Source organism: Herpailurus yagouaroundi, unplaced genomic scaffold, assembly GCF_014898765.1.
Source record: "Herpailurus yagouaroundi ecotype Mexico unplaced genomic scaffold, PumYag 183, whole genome shotgun sequence".
Taxonomy (NCBI): Eukaryota; Metazoa; Chordata; class Mammalia; order Carnivora; family Felidae; genus Herpailurus; species Herpailurus yagouaroundi.
The window spans coordinates 13,040,970-13,061,607 of NW_024412414.1; the positions used below are offsets into that span (position 1 = coordinate 13,040,970).

Consider the following 20,638-nt stretch of genomic DNA (forward strand, 5'->3'; position numbering starts at 1 on the left):
TTCTAATAAAACTTTATTTACCAAAAAACAATCAAGGATAGGGTTTAGTTCAAGGCTGCAGTTTACCAATCCCTGGCTTAAGAATGACATAGAGAGGAGCTGATGGGGATAGCAAGCATATCAGATAATAAATTTCAGAAATATCTGGATTACAAAGAACAAAGTATATGCATTTATTCCATTACTGTTAATCCAGGTATTTTTTGAACTTTGTGACTGTAAGATGATATATATGATTTGACATATATTATATATGTAACATATATATATGTATGAAGTATTTTTGTGTTGTTTTGTCTTTGGGGAAAATATCAATAGACTTATCTGGGGAGCAGTATTATAGCAGCAGAGAAAACAGAAACCCTTTCATTTCTTTCTATGCTCAAGGAAAACTAGTCAGAATACATGAATTTTTTAAAATTGTTTTATGCTTTGCTACATTGTTCACATTAAAGAAAAACAAAAAACAAACACATAAGTATAGGCCAAAAAATAATCTAAATCTAGCAAAATTGTATTTAATAAAAATACATATTAAATCTTACACTTACGTTTAAAAAAATTGATCTACTTATTTAGAACTGGAGTAGGGTGTAGAAAGTGACTTTATATCAATCCATGGTTAAAAAAGAACACAACACACACACATGGGATGATTCTAGGCCAACATTCAAGACCTGCCTATTTTTTACATAGTGGCCAAAAATCAGATATAACCAAGACTGCATTAATAAAAGCATAGTGGTCAAAACAAGGGAGGTGTTATTTCTGTCTTAACCTATACTTATGTAACCACATAGAGGGACTGTATTCTCTTCTAAACATCATGGTTTAAGAGGAATTTTGACAGATTGAAACTCCCTCCTGGGGAGCAGGGCGAGGATGATGAAGTGCCTGGGAGCTTATGAGGGTCAGGAGAAAGAAATGAGTGTGTTTAGCCTGGAGAAGAGACGATTTAGCTGGCAGAGGAGAGCCATCTTCAAAAATGTGAAGGGCTGTCTTGTGGAAGAAGGATTAGACTTATTATTTGTGTCTCAGGAGAGCAGAACTGTGACCAAAGGGTAGACATTTCAGGGCAGCAAATTTCAGCTTAATATCAGCCCAGAGCATTTTAACAAGTAGAATTGTTTAGCCGGTGGTTAAGTATACTGGCTGTGAAACCTAGGCAGCCTGGGTTTCTATCACACAACCTACAGATGTTTAATAGCTTTGTGACTTTAGAGGAAGTAAAATGGCCTCTCTGAGCCTGAGTTTCACGATAATTGTAATGGAGAGAGGAGTATCTACTGCTTGGGGTTTATGTGAGTATTCCATGAAATTGTTCCTACACAGAGTAAAAGTGAAATGGTTTCTCCTTGAGATACCAAGTTCTTTATCATTACGAGTATATGAGATGATATACTTTTCTGGATATTATAGAGGGCACTTCTGCATCAAGAAGAAGGTTAAACTAGATGGCCTCTTAAGCCCTTCTACACTTGTAGGTGTTTTATTCTATATAAAAGCAGGAAGCCAGAAATCCCCTGGACCAGGTGTCATTAAGCAGTGGTCCAAAAGTGGGATTTTTCATAGCAGAGTGTTTAAACATTGGGAAACCCATATAAAAATGAACATTTGGGCTTACCTTTAACTCTTTTTCTAATGTTTTTATTTATTTTTGAGAGAGAGAGAGAGAGAGAGAGAGAGAGAGAGAGAGAGAAATGGAGACACAGAATCCGAAGCAGGCTCCAGGCTCAGATGTGTCAGCACACAGCCTGATAATGTGGGGCCTGAACTCACCAACTGCAAGATCATGACTTGAGCTGAAGCTGGATGCTCAACTGACTGAGCCACACAGGCGCCCCTGCACTTCTCTTGAAATATCTAAAGATTTTGCATCACTGAGTCCATATTTCCACACAATAACAACACAACAAAAAATAACTACACAACAAAAAAGCATGAGCAACGACAACCAGTCTTGGGGGTGCCTGGGTGGCTCAGTCGGTTAAACGTCCAACTTCAGCTCAGGTCATTATCTCTCAGTCTGTGAGTTCGAGCCCTGCGTTGGTCTCTGTGCTGACAGCTCAGAGCTTGGAGCCTGTTTTAGCTTCTGTGTCTCCCTCTCTCTCTGATGCTCCCCCACTCATGCTCTGTCTCTCTCTCAAAAATAAATAAATGTTGTTTAAAAAAAAAAAAAAACACAACAACCAGTCTCAGGAATGTGTGGCTCTTTTCTACTGTGTGCCTTAGTCTGGAGGACCTCAACTGTCTAACACCGAGTCCATCTCACTCTTTCATACCACCTGCTTGGTTTCTGCCATCTCTGCCTGATACCAGCTGGACAAGATACCCGGAAGCAGAGTCTGTTTGGCTTGTATGACAGCATGGAAAAATAGAAGGAGGAGGAGCAAGAATGAGATACCCGGGGGCTGACTGAAAGGGCAGAGCACAAGAAGAACAGTAATATGTCTATTCTGAATACGGACCAGGTCCCAGGCTCTATGCCAAGGACTGTACGTGCAGTATCTCACCTAATTTTCACAGCATCCTATGAAGTAGGTACCATGACTGCTCTCATCATACAGGTGAGGGAACTAGAGCTGGGAGGGGTAGGGAACTGGACAAAGTGCACCCAGTGGCAGAAAAGTCCCTTAGCTGACTAGTATCTGTTCATATCCATAGCCTGTTGCTTTCTACCACAATGGTCAATTTTATAGACTTTACAATTTTGCCCAAAGCTGGCTCTGGGAGATTCAGTTCAAATTTCTTAGCATTTAAAAAAAGAAAGACCTTTCCATATTAAAGTTGTAAATGGATGATTCCGCCTTCAGTGTGAATAATTTGACCTGTTATAAAGCTATATGGCGCTGGGCAAGGGTTTACAGTGTGTGCTTTTCAGGATTAAAAAAAAAAAAAAAGCAGCATGCAGTCAGATATGCAAAATACTAGGTTAAATGAGGTAAACAAATTGCTTTCCTGCAGGATTTTCCAGGGTCTCTTCTACTTGGAAGTATAACGTAACATTGGAAGAGAAAGGTATAGAATGTAGCATTTCTGACTTCTATGATCTTGGGATCCTGTTTTCTGCAGTGCGTTTTCTAGGGTGAATGCTCCATAAAAACACTTGGGGAAAACCTGATCCAGACAAAAGAGCCCAGGACCAGAAATGCTAAGGTCTCTGAGTCCCACCTCTGCCAATAGCTAATGATATAATATAAGTCTTGCAACCTCTATTCTTAGGTTGCTTACGGTAAACATTGGGACAGTAGTTATCTGTCCTACTGGCTGCTCCTACTTTTGTAGGGATCAACTAAATAAAAGATTTGAAAGAAATATCTAAGTTGGAGAAAGCCCAAGATATACATAAGGGATTAAATTACTAAAGTGTCTCTCTCCTGCATAACTGATCAGGAAAATTGGCTGAATTCTAACCCCTTTCATGCCAATCAGTGATTTTCTGACCACATTTAATAGTGTACCTTCTTTTTTTAATGCCTAGATGTGTGAATTTTCTGACCTTCCTGGAAAAGAATTGTGAAAAGAAAATCTATATATTCATATCATTATGAATACATTAAGACTATGCAGTTACAGGCTCTCTGCTGAGAAAGAACACACTTTCTTCCAAGGCTATACATTATGGGAGAAAGGGTAAAAAAAAATAGTGAACACTCACAGCAGGATGTACACTGATTCCATTCTGTTCCTTTTGGCTAAGGTTCATGGTCCCCGGCCCCTGGACAATTGGACCTTTTGCCTTCTCTTCCATCAACCTGTCCCCTGATATGTGCTCCCATTGGCAGTCCTGACCTCATGGAAATGGGAGTCGCCTCAGGAGGAAAATGCAGTTGCCTGTCAACATTGTTATTGCAAAAGTCTGGGAAATTCCTCTGCTATTGAGTGGCTAGAATTTTGAAAATAATAAAAATAAAAAGGAAAGAAGAAAAAAATGATTCATTTTGGAACAGGGAATGCCATTATACCTCAGTCTCTTAAACACCCCATTCCTTGGTGTTTTGGAGTTACAGAAATGCTGATCAGGATCTCTTGTTGAAGGTGTGTTATTCCTGTTAAATACATGGGCCCTGAGAGGAGAGTCTGTGGCAAGAGGCATGGGGGACTGACTTCATTCCCAGGCCTAGGCACATTCTATCTCCTTTGGAGATAGCCCCTGAAAGCTAAATAAATGTATCTGTGGACCTGATGAGACACTTTCCCAAGGGCAGGGTGTTAAGATATTATCACAGAATCCCCCCACTTCACATCTGCTTCTTGCCCTCTTGCTAAGAAGACTTAACTGTCTTCTACTATTTAAAAAAATATGTTTATTTATTTTTGAGAAAGGGAGAGACTGAGGGCAAGTAGGGGAGGGGCAGAGAGAGAGGGAGGCACAGAATCTGAAGCAGACTCCAGGCTCTGAGCTGTCAGCATGGAGTCCAACATGGGGCTCAAACTCATGAACTATGAGATCATGACCTGAGCTGAAATTGGATGCTTAACTGACTGAGCCACCCAGGCATCTCCCTTCTCATATTTAAAACTCCTGTTTTTATAAATTGTACCTACTTTTGTTAACTGATTTATAGTGTGAAAGGTACTTTCTCAAATAAAATGTCTCCTTTTGATTTCTTAAATATACCAGGAAAAAGAAAGTGAGGCTTAGAAAGATTAACGAGCTTTCCTAGAACCACACAGGAAGGAGTGTCCATACTCTTTTAAAAACATTGGTTTGTATTTTGCACCTTACAAATTTGGGTGATTTGAGACAACACTGTGATCCTAATTTGCATTCAGACCTAGGTGAGCCTTGTGAGGTGTTAACAGTGGGAGGAAGTAAAAAGATGATGTGAAAACCATACTCAGAGGAAAGGAGAAGTGCCCTCTGCAGAACATTCCCAAGGGTAGGCTGGCCCAGAAAAAAATGAAGGACCAGGAATCCAAAGGGCTCAAAGAGAGTCCACCACTTCCTGTAATCAGCAATATAATTTCAGTAAATTTGGTGACATTTTGGGTCTCAGAATTCTAAACCGAGATGGGAGAGCAGGCAATTCAACAGATAACTAGGAGAGAAACTTCCAAATAATGTAACACTACTTCAAGTGTTAGGTCAAAAGCACATAGATAGTATGTACCTGAGCTGGAGCTTGTACCCAGATCTTTTTTTTAATGTTTACTATTTTGAGAGAGAGAGAGAGAGAGAGAGAGAGAGCACGCATGAGCAGAAGAGAGAGGCCGAGCGAGGAAAGAGAGAATCTCAAGCAGGCTCAGCGCAGAGCCTGATGAGGGGTTCAATCTCACAGACCATGAGATTATGACTGAGCCAAAATTAGGAGTCAGAGGCTTAACCGACTGAGCCACCCAGGTGCCCCTGTATCCAGATCTTTTGATTTCAAGACAAGGGCCCTTTTCATATTGTACACAGGAAGCACAGGATTGTGGTTCAGCTATCTGGATATATGTGTTTGGAATTACTCTGAAAAGAATACAAATTGGCTTCTAGCATAGGAGGCAGGGTGAATGTAAAGGTAGTTTGGGGAAAAAGTTCTAAGGAAGGAAGGGCTAAGGAGACTAAGGGCAGAGTGTTGCTCTCCAAGATGACATTGGTTCTGTAGGACAATCCATGTCTCAAGGGAAATGAGAAGAAAAATAGTCATTGATTCAGTGGTTCTGTGGACTCTACAAGAGATAACAGTGGTAGGAAAGAGTCCATTCTTTGTAGCCAAGCTGCTAATTTGAGTCCAGCCTCTGTCTCTCACAAGGAGAAGACGTCATACAGGTTATTTAACGCTTTTGTGCTTTAGTTTCCTTATCAGTAAAATGAGGATAATAATAATCATAGCATCTTTCCAGGTTTAAGGTGAGGATATGTTAATTGATATAAACTGCTTAGAACACTATCTCATATGAAGTCAGGACTCAATCAATAATAGCTGCTATTGGGGCGCCTGGGTGGCGCAGTCGGTTAAGCGTCCGACTTCAGCCAGGTCACAATCTCGCGGTCCGTGAGTTCGAGCCCCGCGTCGGGCTCTGGGCTGATGGCTCAGAGCCTGGAGCCTATTTCCGATTCTGTGTCTCCCTCTCTCTCTGCCCCTCCCCCGTTCATGCTCTGTCTCTCTCTGTCCCAAAAATAAATAAACGTTGAAAAAAATTAAAAAAAAATAATAGCTGCTATTATTATTGTCATCATTATTATCATTACTAAGTACAAAAAAAAAAAAAAAGATCATATCATTTTCAAGGATGCTCCTGTCTTTGATTATGTTGGTCCATCTTCCAAGAATTCTCTTATTTTAGCATTCTGCCAAGATTCAATGACCTTTATTCCATGAAGATTTGTATTATACTTTCATCAAGAAATGCTTTTGCTTTCCTTGCAACTCCTAATGGATTTATCTTTAATGAAGGAATGGATAAAATATTTAAATATGGCTGCTTTTTTCACGATATATTTTGTATCATCTATTTTTCAGGGTTGTGTTTGTGTGCATGTGTGTGTGTGTGTGTGTGTGTGTGTGTGCGCACCCTTGTACACAGGAGGGGTTAAGTTACAATAATTCACTGAGTAAATGGGTGATTTGTTGGTACTTTTGAGTGACTTAAATGTATTTCAGGGTGTTATGGGAAAAGCCATCCACAAGCAATAATTTTGAGTGTCACTGTTCTCTTTGTTATCTTGATGGAATTTAGTACAATCTCCTTGAAGGGTGATACACTAGACCTTTTAAATAAAGGGGATGAAGAGAAGTAAGTACGCTTAACCTGGACGACCTGCCTTCAAGAGACTGAACTGTGGAGAATGAGAAAATAAGAGAAGCAAGAACTCTTTTTGCACTACAGTGACTCAAGGCAAGAATGATATCACCCATGCACCTCTTCACATCTTTTGTACCCATGTGTCTGGTGTGGCATCAATGGGACAAGTCACTCTCTACATCTCCAGAAGAAGTGCATAACTTCTAGGCAAAGGCAACACCTTCAGATTCTGCATCTGGATCTCCAGTAGCTTAAACCTGCCCTCCCAAATACCAAATGGTACCCAGGCACAAGACATTTTTGGCCTACTGGTTGCCAGCAGATTTTAAAAATTTGAAAATGTATTGATCATGATGCAAGATGTTATTCAGAGGTTTCAGCCTCAAAGACCTACAAGCACAGCTGCATATTTCACAAGTTTCAGGCCCAATCTGATTGTCAATTCCCAGAATACACTAGTTTTTCAGTGGATGTACATATATAAATAAACTAAGTGTATACAGAAAAGCACGTATATCTTTTCTTTCCAAATTGCCTTCCTTCACTCTACCTGATATAAACTCCCTGATGTCCTGGCCAGAGTAGTATTTTTGGCACAATATTGTTCCTGATTTCTCTATTGCCTCCTGGGGACCTGCCTTTCAAACATCTAATGTGAATATTCTCATGAATGCCAATGATATACAGCTACATTTTTCCTTCAAACTTTTCATCCCCCAGGCACTCTGAGTACTCTGTGACTACTTCCAAGATATCCATAAGTAGATGAATAGCAATTACTTGTAATAGAGGGTAGAAAAGGCAAGGGCATTTTTATTGGTTCTGGGAAGATTTAACTACATTGATACAGCATTTACTGAAAATCCCCATCACCCTCAGAGGATGACGAATGGCTACCTCCATCTCAGCTCTGCCCCGGGAGATTCGTGGGTACAAAGTGCCCTGAGGTCTTCCTTCCCACACAGAGAAATATGTCTCCATTCATTCTCACATGTTAACTTCACTTGAGTTTAGTGAGCAGTGAACACTTTATTCACTCCCAATTCAAATCAAAATAAAGGTTTAATTTGCTTCCCTGTCTTCTGGGCCTAATTTCCCTTCAATGAACACTCATACTCCCATTAACTCAAGGAGAAAAACCCCCTAAGTAGCCTTTGATTAGACTCTGAAAGACTAACTGTTCATGTGGAAGCTTGCACACAGCTCCCACCAGCATTAACAAGAAACTCCTTTTGTGGATGTACCACATATCCCAGGGCAGAACAGACTATGAGACATGACCAGCAGGCTTTATGTGACCAGTAGCCCATAATTCACAGTTCACCTACTTCTGAGTTCAAGTGTTGAATTTCTAGGATACATATCAGTCCTCCATCTCCCCAGCAGACCTACCACTTGCAGGTAGAATACCAAGACATCAACTCTTGCTAAGTGTCAATAACTTTTATCACACAAGAGATATCAGAGCAGGCTTGAGCAGAACTTGGTTTTATGGAACATCTCCAGGGTCTGCTTCTTATGTTAATGGGTCAGTCTCTCAGATGAGAAAAACAAAAACAAAAACAAAAACAAAACAAAACAAAACAACAGTTCTCAGTTCCTTTGCTGTTCTTTATATTCTATGACTTCCACTTATTATTTATATTCAAAGAATCTCTAGAGACAAAGCAAAAAAAGAAGTTCCACCTTAACAAAGAAAGGACTTACTCTCCCCAAATCTAAATTGAATTCCACTTGTCACGGTTGTTATAAACCAACTTAGAGTAAGATGACGAGTTGTATGTTGGCACAGAGGTAGAGCCTTACCTGTATATGTGTGTATCTTTTCATGCAGGTGGATTAATTTCTTTATCAGACATTATTTTCTTCTTTTGAGTTCCCCCCAAAGACTGTGAATTAAGGAGATGAATTCAAGAAGTTGAGTTGGGAGGCAATCCCGAGAAACACCAGATGGGAAGTGATTATTCAGACAGAGGATGAAGATAAACGTTTGTTATCAGGCCTGTTATCAGTGTGCTCAACTGAACCTCAGTCTTTCCGGGAAACACTGGGTACAAAACAAAGTGCAGTTATCCCAACTGAGGGGCATAGAAGATGGGTATTTATTTATAGTTTCCCCATCCATTATTGATTGAGTGTTGCTTCTGGAAGCATTAACTCTCAGGCAATTCTACTTTGTCTTGCATGGAGGAAAGCATGTTTCCCACGTGAGAAAATAGTCAGAGATAGTTAGGTTTCCACAGTAGTAGCTTCTCTTCAGGGTTGTACTGGTGCATTGTGGGGGTGGATACTGGGGTGGGAGATTCATTCAACAAATGGACAGCATCTGCTACAATTATTAAATCTTTGCCATCTATTAGACATAGGATTAGATATTAACCTTACAACACAGTCAGCACCTTTTTATAAAGACTAGACTTCAAAAAGGATTTTTATTACGAGAATATCAAGGTTATTGCTATTAATCAATCTTCTTCTTTTGCAATTGGCTTTTTCATTAAGTAAAGAGAAGATAGAGAAGACAGGACTTTTAAAAGATAAATCACACTAAATATTAAGATTTGGCCTTTCAAACCAATTTTCAAACTCAAATATTAAGGAAATATATCTATGTCTACCTAGACATATATGTATGCATATATTCAAAAGGATTTAGTAATTAACAAGGGTAATGATGAAAAGTTAAAAAAGAAGACAAGATATTTTATACAAATGAACAGTGCCTAATATTAAGAATTTCCAAAAGCATGACCTGGGATTTTCAATCAATAACTACTGATAAATGCACAGAAACTCATATCTAAAACCAATTCATGTACCCTTAACATTCAAGTTATAGCATAGATGCCTCCAGCAGTTCTCATGTAGAAAGTGTTACATGTACCAACACTGATTCTGCAAACTTGTTGGAGTTAAGACAAACTTATCTGTATAGCACTTTGAATATTAGAATGCATTTCACATTCATGTTTACTTAAAATTCACAAATACATGTGAGAAAGGTATTATTTATATTTTAGGGGGAAAAAAAAAACCCTAAGAGATGAGAGTGAAAAATAACGTGACTTGCTTTATGTCACAAAACTAGGGAACGGTGAAGTCAAAAATCAGCCCCAATCTTCTAACTTGTGCCTACATGCACAAAGACAATGCATCCATAGGCACTATTTCACTCGGAACTTTTGGTCAGACCAACAGGACCAAATTTCTTGAGTTGCGTGTGAATGGAGTGTTTCCTGAGATGCAATATGTTGAGTTCTATAATCAGGACCATCCCAGGAAAATGGGGAGAAGTGAGACCTCTAAGTGGCCCTTAATACGCAAATAATTTTAAAAGCACATGCTGAAGTCTTTGGCACTTGTACTGTTCAGTATATGTTCTCCAGAGTCACAGTTCTATAATAGCACCCTTCGGGTCCTTTAAGACTGATAATATTTTATAATTCTCCTTTTCAAATGAATCCATTTTTCCCTAAATGATTTCCAAGAATGGCATTAGCTATGTTAGCATTCTAATATCCTTCCTAGAATGTATTTTTACTCATTTTTCACTTATATCCATTTACATAAATATGAGAGAAACCATACAAATAAAAGAAGGCATATACCTAGTTGTTCCAATATTGAAACGAAGATTAGATAAGAAATGAAAAAAAAAACCTACCTATCCAAAATGGCTTCATAGAACTTAATAGTACACAGAAAGCTTGAATTATTAGAAGTCCAATATCTTTCAATTTATAATTTGAATACATTGGGTTGCTAAAGGGACAATCAGAAGTTCTAAAGATATCATTTGATCAAAAACTTCAGAAACAAACAGCTCCCACAATATTGCTGTGTAATAGTGTGTATATCTATAGAAAGCTGTTAACATTCAACAGGAAAAAAAAATAGGTCAGTAGCTAGTGACTTTATCTTCTCCAAACCAGCATAGCTGAATTCCTTACTTTTAAACTCAGTGATTCCATCCTTGAGGCTTCTATAGGACAATCACTTATATATATATACCTAAGTTTTGCCATAGGTACTATCTCTAATTTTCTGTGTGTCTTTGAGAACATACTTTGCTTGTTTGCATGCCAGTTGTTTACCTGATAAATCATGGAGCAGGGAGGAAATTGAATAGATTGAATTAGAGAAGTTGACCTGATGACAAGGATCATGATAGTTGGCCCTAGGTTAATGGAGGATCACAAGGTGGGTGGGCCCACTCAGTATCTTAGCCACACAGGTCCTCCTGTTCACTTCCAGGTATCATCATGTGGGCATGAGTGTAACAAAGTAAGCATTATGTAACAGAATATCAAAAACACAAAGTTATGGTGCCTAAGTAATGTTGGCAGCTGTGGTATGAAAAAATATTCTGATGTGAGAGAAAGAAAGATAGCAATTTCAAAATGATGAGGTAATTGATGCAGATATTGACTGTATCTCTATAATTCAACCAATAATAAATTCATTAAACCGTTTCAAGGTAAAATCTAACACTAGCTAGAGGAAAGGCAATTACATAAGTCTTACTAGCACATACTTAATTTAGAATGTTTCTTGTAGACAGTGCTTCCCTGCTGTAAAACTTTTGAACCGCTAGGCCCAGGAGTGGTTACTCACTCAATTTAAAAAATAAATAGCCTTTGCTACCACTCTCAATTTTTTTTTCTTGAACAATATATGTTATATGTATATTCACATAAATTGAATGGCTATATCAAATATTGAAGTTTCATATACTAAAAATATCAGTTCAACAATTGCTTCAGCTTAATGGAAGGCCTTAAAAAATTCTGGGAAAACAGAAAAGATCTTCTCTTTATAAGTTAAGTTGTCTTACCCAGTGGGCAGGAATTCAACAAAAAAAATACATTTAATGCTGAGAATACTTTATATCAAAGAAACAGATTAAAAAGTAAAAAAAAAAAATCATTGTATTCCTTTCGTATACAAGACATGAAACTAATCTATTGGCTTCACAAATTTCCCCTGGTTGTGTCAGCCTAATCTAATAATTGGCTCTAGTTGAATCTTACGATTATAAGAAAATAATCAGACAGGTCTATAGGCTTACATATATTTCTGACAGTAGATATCAATACAGATACATTTGACTTGAAATGTTTAGAACTCAAAGATTTTCTATAACTGAAAATAGATTTGGCTTATGACATACAAAGTATCAATCTTATGGAGTTTTCTTTCTTGTATCCTTATATAATAATATTATTGGTACATAATAAGAAACATTTCTATGAAGTTCCCATTTAATTAATAAATTATTTATTATAATTGACAGATAAATTGTGTTTTTGTGCTTGTATAATTATTATCAAACTGTGCTAGGGTACGTCCTTTATTTTTTTTTTAAGTTTATTTATTTATTTTGAGAGACAGTGCTTGAGCAGGAGAGGGGAAGAGAGAGGGAGAGAGAAGATCCCAAGTAGGCTCCTCACCATCAGTGCAGACCCAGACGTGGTGCTCAAACTCACGAACCATGAGACCATGACCTGAGCTGAAACCAAGAGTGGGACACTTAAGTAACTGAGCCACCCAGGGGCCCCTAGGGTATGTCTTTTAGGCAACCATGTTTCCACATCTCTTAGTCGAGGAAAACAGGCATTTTTAACTTTTCTATTATATGTGCAAATAAATAAATAAGTACTTTTACAAAAGTATGTATAAAATATATATGGTACATATAAAACATAGGAAATATATCTACTCATATAATTCATATAGCATATATAAAATATTATTATAACAGCTATATATTGATTATATATTACATATTTCTATACTGTATATAGCCTATATTATTGTATATATACATAGATATATAGATACAAATACATACAGCATTTAGAATGGTTAAGCCACCAGTGTTGTGTTGACAACCTATCAGACTATTAGGAGATAAGAGGATTCAGGACTAATGAGAAAAGTACTTTCTCCAAATGGCTTTCCTTCTATCCTTCCTTTGGTCGTGTGGGAAGTTCCTAGCTGGTGTTAGCAGGAGGAGGCATGTGGAAGACACACAAGAAGAACCACTAAATGTAAAGGTTATACAATCTTTGTGAAAGCTTTTTTCATTTTTTTTTTTTTTTGGCTTTACCCAGGGCATTATTTTAAGTGCCTAAAATGTGATATCTGCAACCAAAAAAACTAATTTAACAAATATTGATTGATGACCTGCTAAGTGCTCTTTATGTTAGTGATTAAAAAAAAATAAATAAATAAACAAGGCAAACATGGCCCCTGCCCTCTTGGAGCTGTTAATCTAAAGACGGTGCTAGCAGAGACGAAAAGAAAATAGCCAGAATCACAATAAATAAAGATTGCATTAAGTAATAAGAAGGCAGTAAATGGGGGCATCTGGGTGGCTCAGCTGGGTTAAGCATCTGACTCTTGAGTTCAGTTCAGATCATGATTTCACAGTTTGTGAGACTGATGCCCACGTTAGGGTCTGTGCTGATGCACAGAGCCTGCGTGGGATTTTCTCTCTCCTTCTTTCTCTGCCCCTCCCCTGTTTGTCCTCTCTCTCTTCAAGATAAATAAATAAACATTAAAAAATGGAAGTAAGTGGAATAATAAGACAGTGACCTGGGGTATAACGAGGTGGGGAGTCATTGCTCTCTTTTAAATAAGCTGATTAGGGAAGATCAAATCTCTGAAAATCCTTCCACCTAAATATACTGCTAAAATATTCTTACTGTATGCGAAGACGAAGGTGAGGAATGAGCCTAAAGACCAGATTTACCTTAACCAGAATTATGAGAATTATTTTAATAAGCATCTATAGTCAGTACATACTCATATCCATGTATACTTTTTTTAATGTATCAAGTACTGATTAACTTTCTTTTCAGTTCTTTACATTGCAGAACAGGAAATGGAGGCTCAGAATGTCTGTAAGCAAAATAAGTTAATAAAATCTGAACCTTCTCCAAACAGTTCTCAATTTAAATATTTGGACAAATGTACAGGAAGACAAAAATACTCTGAGGAACATAATATGCATTTAGAAGATTGTTAGATCTTGGCAAACTCCTATAATTCTAGAGTTTTTGGTATGTAGCTAATGGTATAACGAAACTTAGAATTTTGAAAAATGCTAAGAAACACAGAAGCAAACTAAATGAAAAATACAATCCCCAAAAGGCAGAACACACGTAGCACACCATAATAACATGGTGTTGGCTTCTGTCTTAAATCTTTCTCCTAAGATGACACTATGTGAGGGTGTTGGGACTGGTCAAGTAACCATTAGGATATATTTTCAGCACTTTGATTAGATTAAGTGAAAAAGTAGCCTTTGATTTACAGAAATTCACATCACATTCAACTCCTACTTGAAACACTTCTGGTCCTTAGAGCAACACTGGAACTTGATGCATCGTGCTGACACTATGACTTATTTTTTAATATTTGTAAAGGGCAATAAGTGAGAATGAGTTCTTATATCATTTTACAAGCTGGACGGCTGGTTAGTAGTCATTTGTATTCTGACCTGGCTTGAACTTGCACAATACTCACATCGCCCCTGGCATTTGACTGTGTGCAGATTACATTTTGTTTCTCTCTCCAGAAATTGGACACTGCCTGGGAAATCAGAAATTTCCTAGAAAGCCATATTGCATGCCTATTGATTTAAGAGGCTGACATGAGCTACTTCCTTGTATCCCAAATTCCATTTTCAAACTTTGCTTATATATGTGATAATTTATTCAAGAGCCAGTTCTAAATATTAGTACTCTGAAACTCTGGGTCTGTGTCTCAATCTTTGAATACACACTGGATCAACCATTTGATAATTTAAAAAAATCAGATATATTAATAACTAATTATGGGTGAGGCAGAGTAGCAAAAATTTACATAACTAAAATTAAAATATTTTAATTGGTTATTTATATTTTAGAGACACATCTGAGGTGTTACACACTTAAAACACTAACTTACATTTCTTAATTCCCATCTTTCCTAATGTTGCAGGTAAAGGAAAATGAATTTGGGATTATTTGTTTGTTTGTTTGTTTGTTTGCTTATTGAGAGACAGAGAGAGTGAGGGCCAGAGAGACAGAGACAGGAAGAGAGACAGAAGCAGGGCTCACCCAAAGTGGGGCTCATGTTGACCCAAAGCAAGGCTCATGCTCACCAGATGTGGGGCTCAAACTCACAAATCATGAGATCATGACCTGAGCTGAAGTCAGATGCTTACCTAACTGAGCCATCCATGGCCCCTCATTCATTTATTCTTGTAACACACACACACACACACACACACACACACACACACACACACACACCACAACAAAAGAAAACAAAAAAACCCCACAGCAAACAGTATTGGGTATGATTCTCCAAGACTTTAAAGAAATTTACATGTCATTTTAATAAACTCTGACAAATGCAGTGACATAAACAGGGCTGGTATTTGGTAAAAATGCTGTGAAAGTACCTTTCTTCATCTAAGGGGAATCAGAAAAACATCCTGGAGGAAGTAACTGAGATGTGAAGAATGAGCGGAAGGGAAACCTAGTGATGGTGTTGGGGAGTGAGAAGGAGAATAATGTTCTGATCAGAGGGAAATATATGTGTAGAAGATGAAAGTAAAAGATACCTTGGCTGATAGAACAAACTAAGTGAGGTTCACTATGGCTAGAGCATGAAAGAAGAGGGTAGGAGAAGGGTGAGATGTTTTGAGGCAACAGAAGAGATGAAGATCATGTAACAACCTAGAAAGAGAATGGCCGTACTCACTGGAGGAAGGCTAGCAGCATTGTCATAATTAAGAGTTTATCGACCTGAAAAATGATGATAACTTGTTATGGCTAATCCAGAGTTGTGTGGAGGAAAAAGAACTGTCCTGCCCATTTTAGACTGTGTAGCAACACTCTGGCATCCACACACCAGAGGCCAGAAGCACATTTCTCCAGTTATCATAATCAATATCTTGACATTGCCAAATCTAAGGGACAAAATCACCACTGGTCCAAAAGCACATTAAGAGGATTATACAACATGATCAACTGAAATTTATCCCAGGAATGCAAAGATGGTTCAACATAAGAAAATCAGTGAAATACACCACAGAGACTTAAAGAATAAAAACCATGATTATTTTAATTGGTGCATGAAAAAGGATTTGACAAGGGGTGTCTGGGTGGCTCAGCTGATAAAGCACATGGCTCTTGATTTCAGATCAGGTCATGATCTCACAGTTCCTGGGATCAAGCCCCATGCCTAGCTATGCACTGACAGTGCAGAGCCTGCTTGGGATTCCCTCTTTCTTTCTCTCTCTCTCTCTCTCTCTCTCAAAATAAATAAACATTTTTTAAAAGGATATGACAAAATCTAACACCCATTCATGATAAAAACATTCAGAAAATTAGGAATTTTTCTTTTTAATTTTCTCAAGATGATAAAAAGAATTTAAGAAAAACCTACAGCTAATATTATACTTAATAGTGAAAGACTGAAAATGTTCCAACAGGATCAGAAATAAGACATGCATGTCTTCCTTCACAATTGCTATTCAATATTGTACTGGAAAGTTCTTTAGGTAAGAAAACAAAAGAAACAAATCCAGGAGAAAAACAAAACCATCCCTTTTGCAGATGGCATGATCTTATATTAAGAAACAAAACAGATGAACACGGGCAAAAGGGAGAAAAGGAGAGAGGGAAGCAAACCATAAAAGGCTCTTAACTAGAGAGAACAAAATGAGGGTTGTTCGAGGGCAGGTAAGCAGGGGATGGGCTAAAAGGGATAGGCATTAAGGAAAGCACTTGTGATGAGCACTGAGTGTCAAATTTAAGTGATGAATCACTCAATTCTATTTCTGAAATCAATATTACTTTATATGTTAACTAACTGAAATTTAAATAAAAACTTGAAACAATAAATATTTTAAAAGTTAAACAAAGAAAATCCCAAAAAATCTTCAAAAAAGCTAATAAACAAATTCAGCCAAGTTTCAGGGTACAAGATCGATACATAAAAAATATTTAGTGTCCTATGCACCAATGAACAATCTAAGATGTAAATTAAGAAAACTATTCCATTTACAACATCATTCAAAAGAAGAAAATACCCGTGAATAAATGTAACCAAATAGGCACAAGACTTGTACACAGAGAACTAAAAAAAACTGCCAAAATATATTAAAGAAAACCTAAATAAAAAAATTCCCATGTTCATGGATGGGAAAACTTAATATTGTTAATTTGTCAATGTCAACTACTTAATGTGATCTACGGATTCAAAGCAATACTTATCAAAATTCTAATGGCGTCTTTTGTAGCAGTGGGGATTTTCATACATTGCTGATAGAAATGGAAATTGTAAAAACTACTTTGGAAAATGTTTCTTAAGTTAAAAATGCATATAATCCTTTAATTACAGTCTTAGATATTATCAAAGGCAAATGAAAATATTTATCTACTGAAATAATTTCTCAAAAAGGTTAATAGCAACTTTATTCATAGTAGCTCTAAACTGGAAGCAACCCAGATATCTATCAGTAGGTGAAAGGGTAAACAACTAATAGTATATTCACATAATGAAATACTGCTGAGCAATAAAAAGGAACAAAGATAGTAATACAGGCAATTACTTAAAGGAATCTCAAAAATATTATGCTAAGCTTTTTCCACACTACGCAGAAAGGGGTCCATATGGTGTTGCTCTGAGTTCCTATTGTAGTTTAAAGGGATACTTTCATAGTGTCTGGTGCCCTTGATGTCCTGCAAGTGAAGGAAGACAATGTCCTCAAATTCCTTGCAGCAGGAATCCACTTAGGTGGCACCAACCTTGACTTCCAAATGGAACAGTACATCTACGAAAGTAAATGTGATGGTATGTACATCATAAATCTGAAGAGAACCCGGGAGAAGCTTCTGCTGGCAGCTCAGGCCACTGTTGCCATTGAAAACCTGGCTGATGTCAGCATCACATCATCCAGGAATAGTGGCCAGCTAGCTGTGCTGGAGTGAGCTGCTGCCACTGGAGCTTACCTGTTGCTGGCTGCTTCACTCCTGGAGCCTTTACTAACCAGTTGTAGGCAGCCTTCTGGGAGCCGAGACTTCTGGTGGTTACTGATCCTAGGGCTGACCACCAGCCTCTCTTATGTTAATCTGCCTAAAATTTCTCTGCATAACACAGATTTTTCCTTTGGGCTATGTGGACACTGCCATCCCTTGCAACAACAAGGGAGCTCACTCAGTGTGTCTGATGTGGTGGATGGTGGCCCGTGAAGTTCTGCACAAGTGTGGCACCATTTCCCGTGAACACCCATGGGAGGTCCTGTCTGATCTCGACTTCTACAGAAATCCAGAAGAGATGGAAAAGGAAAAGCAGACTGTGCTGATAAGGCTGTGACCAAGCAGGGATTTCAGGGAAAAGGGACTGCTCTAGTTCCCAAGTTCATTGCTGCTCAACCTAAAGCCCCAGACTGGTCTGAAGGCGTGCATATGCCCTCTGTGCCTATTCAGCAGTTCCACACTGAAGAATGACCCACAGCTCCCACTGCTCAGGCCACCGAATGGGTAGGAACAACCACTGACTGGTCTTGCACTGCTTTTCCACAAAGAGCAAAGGCAAATCAAATGGAAATCGTTTCCGAAAGTTGAAAAAAAAAATATGCTGAGCTAAATGTCAAGCATAAAAGAGTACCATACTATACAAAGCTCTAGAGTCCGAAAACAAAACAAAACAAAACAAAACAAAACAAACAAAACTAATCTACAGTAATCAAAGTCTGATAAGTGGTTTTGGGTATGAGATGTGGTAGAATTAATTCTGGAAAAAAAAAATCAAGAAAGAACTTTGGTCCATGATAGAAATAATCAATATCCTGATGCAGGCAGATAGTTACAGGGGCATATACATTTTTCAAACTCAAATTTAAAATATGTATGTACATTGTATGTGAATTATACCTCAATAAAGTTGATGAAAAGCATATTCTGGAGAGAAGATGGAGTGAAAGAAATGTACAAATGAAGGGTAAGGAGATAAAGAAAAAATATATTTATCTAATGCTTGACTTTTGTGTGTTTATGTACATTAGCAATTCTCTTTTAGGCATATTGTTGGCTTTTTTCTTTTTCTTTTTCTTTTTTTGTTTGCTATTAGTCTAATTTACTCTGTTCTATTCACACTCCCTTTCAATGTTCCTCAGCACCTAGTAATGACACCTCAGTTTAGCCATTTGTCAGAACTTTTAAGAAATAATAAAAATACCTAAATATGTATAATTGCAATCATGGAGTTTTTAACTTGAAAGTGTTCTAAGAGTTGAGCTGCACCAAGTAGGCATTCTCCTTGGATTTTACAATTTCCTATCTCTCTTGCACACACATGCGCATGTGCACACACACACACACACACACACACACACACTTTTCTAATGTTAATATTCCTCTTTCTCTATGTGACTACACATTAATGTCCTAAGGGCTAAAATCAGACCATCAACGGATACATAAAATGACAGTCATGTTATGATCTACATCTACACACTTAGAACTGAAATCATCACTTTACTAACAGCTTAGCTTAAAAATGTGTGTTACAATGATGTGGAAGAGGGAATCTGAAAGAGCCTGTTACACACTCTCCAACAGCCCCCTCTTTCACTTCTGCCACACTGACTTCTTTTCAAAATCATTCCCTAAGTGGGTGGAAACATTTGAAATGGATCAGTGAATTTTACCCTTTATGTATGATCCTATAAAACAGTAGCCACTCACCATTCTCACCTTATAAATTTATGGATCAGAGATTACATTTGTAAATAAAAGAAAACAGGGAAAGAGAAATGACATTTTCTACAGAGGAATTGGAAAGCAGCCATCTTATTAACACGAAGGTCGTCGGTCTGGCAGAAAACCTTAATAACACAAATGCTAAACGTAACTCTCAGATGTCTCTTGGGGTTGCCAAAATCATTTCCATTAAATTATCAATTAGAGAGACCTGACTGTATGAAAGACAAAGTGGCCAGTACTTGAACTGAGGATAACAACATGAATTGGATTGGTTTGGGAAATAAATAAATATTCAGCCTTTCAGCAATTATGCTACCTATATTGACCACCTGTCCACCAACCATAACCTCAAAAAGAGAACAGAATAATAAATGAGAAAGAGTTGGAAAAATTAATGACAAGAAGTCATTTATCTACAAGGGCTTATTTTCTTGATTTGTGAAAGCAAGACTTTACGGTCCCTGATCTCCTGGTTTTGGTCTTGGTTGACCTGACACCCAATTTTTGACCACACCTGATTTTTCTTCACTGAAACCTCTATCAAATAAATATTGAATTATCTCAAGAATAGCCTGCTCAATACATTCTTTAAAACGTTTACTTATTTTTAGGAGGTAATTTTATTTCAAATGAAACTACATTTTCTCCATGCTTCTTCTTTTTTATTGACATGACTATTCCATTAATCATACAAGTCAAGTATTTCGGAGTAACTCAAAGCCCCAAGCTTTCCCTCCCATACCCACAAATTTAGTTAGGTATTAAGTCTTCTAGATTTAACTTCTATTCTACCAAAGTCTTATTTTGACCCTTAGAATCACGTCTAAGTTGATAACTGAGGTGCAAAAGACTTCCTTCATATTCTGGCATTTAACAATAAAGATAATAATAATGGATTAATAATTAGTATTTAGCAAACATTACTAAGTGCCTGGAGCAGTGTCAATAATTAGCTGTGCCACATATGGATTATATCACTTAATCCTCCTGAAAACATGGGATATACATTTGTTTATATTGGCTTTTCTCAACCACAGACTCTGACACTAGGACTTGCTTATCTGGGATGTGATTATAGGAAGCACAGGTGAGATTCTGGGAAATGCAAGACAGAGACTGAAGAAAACCTCATAACATGT

The 20,638-nt window shown here is 37.5% G+C and overlaps 1 protein-coding gene and 1 pseudogene across 1 annotated transcript in view; one reads left to right on the forward strand and one right to left on the reverse strand.

Moving 5' to 3' along the window:
* CNTN6 (contactin 6) overlaps positions 1 to 20,638 on the reverse strand; it is a 288,197-nt gene that overhangs the window by 241,576 nt on the left and 25,983 nt on the right.
* On the forward strand, positions 883 to 18,359 carry LOC121041371 (40S ribosomal protein SA-like; annotated as a pseudogene).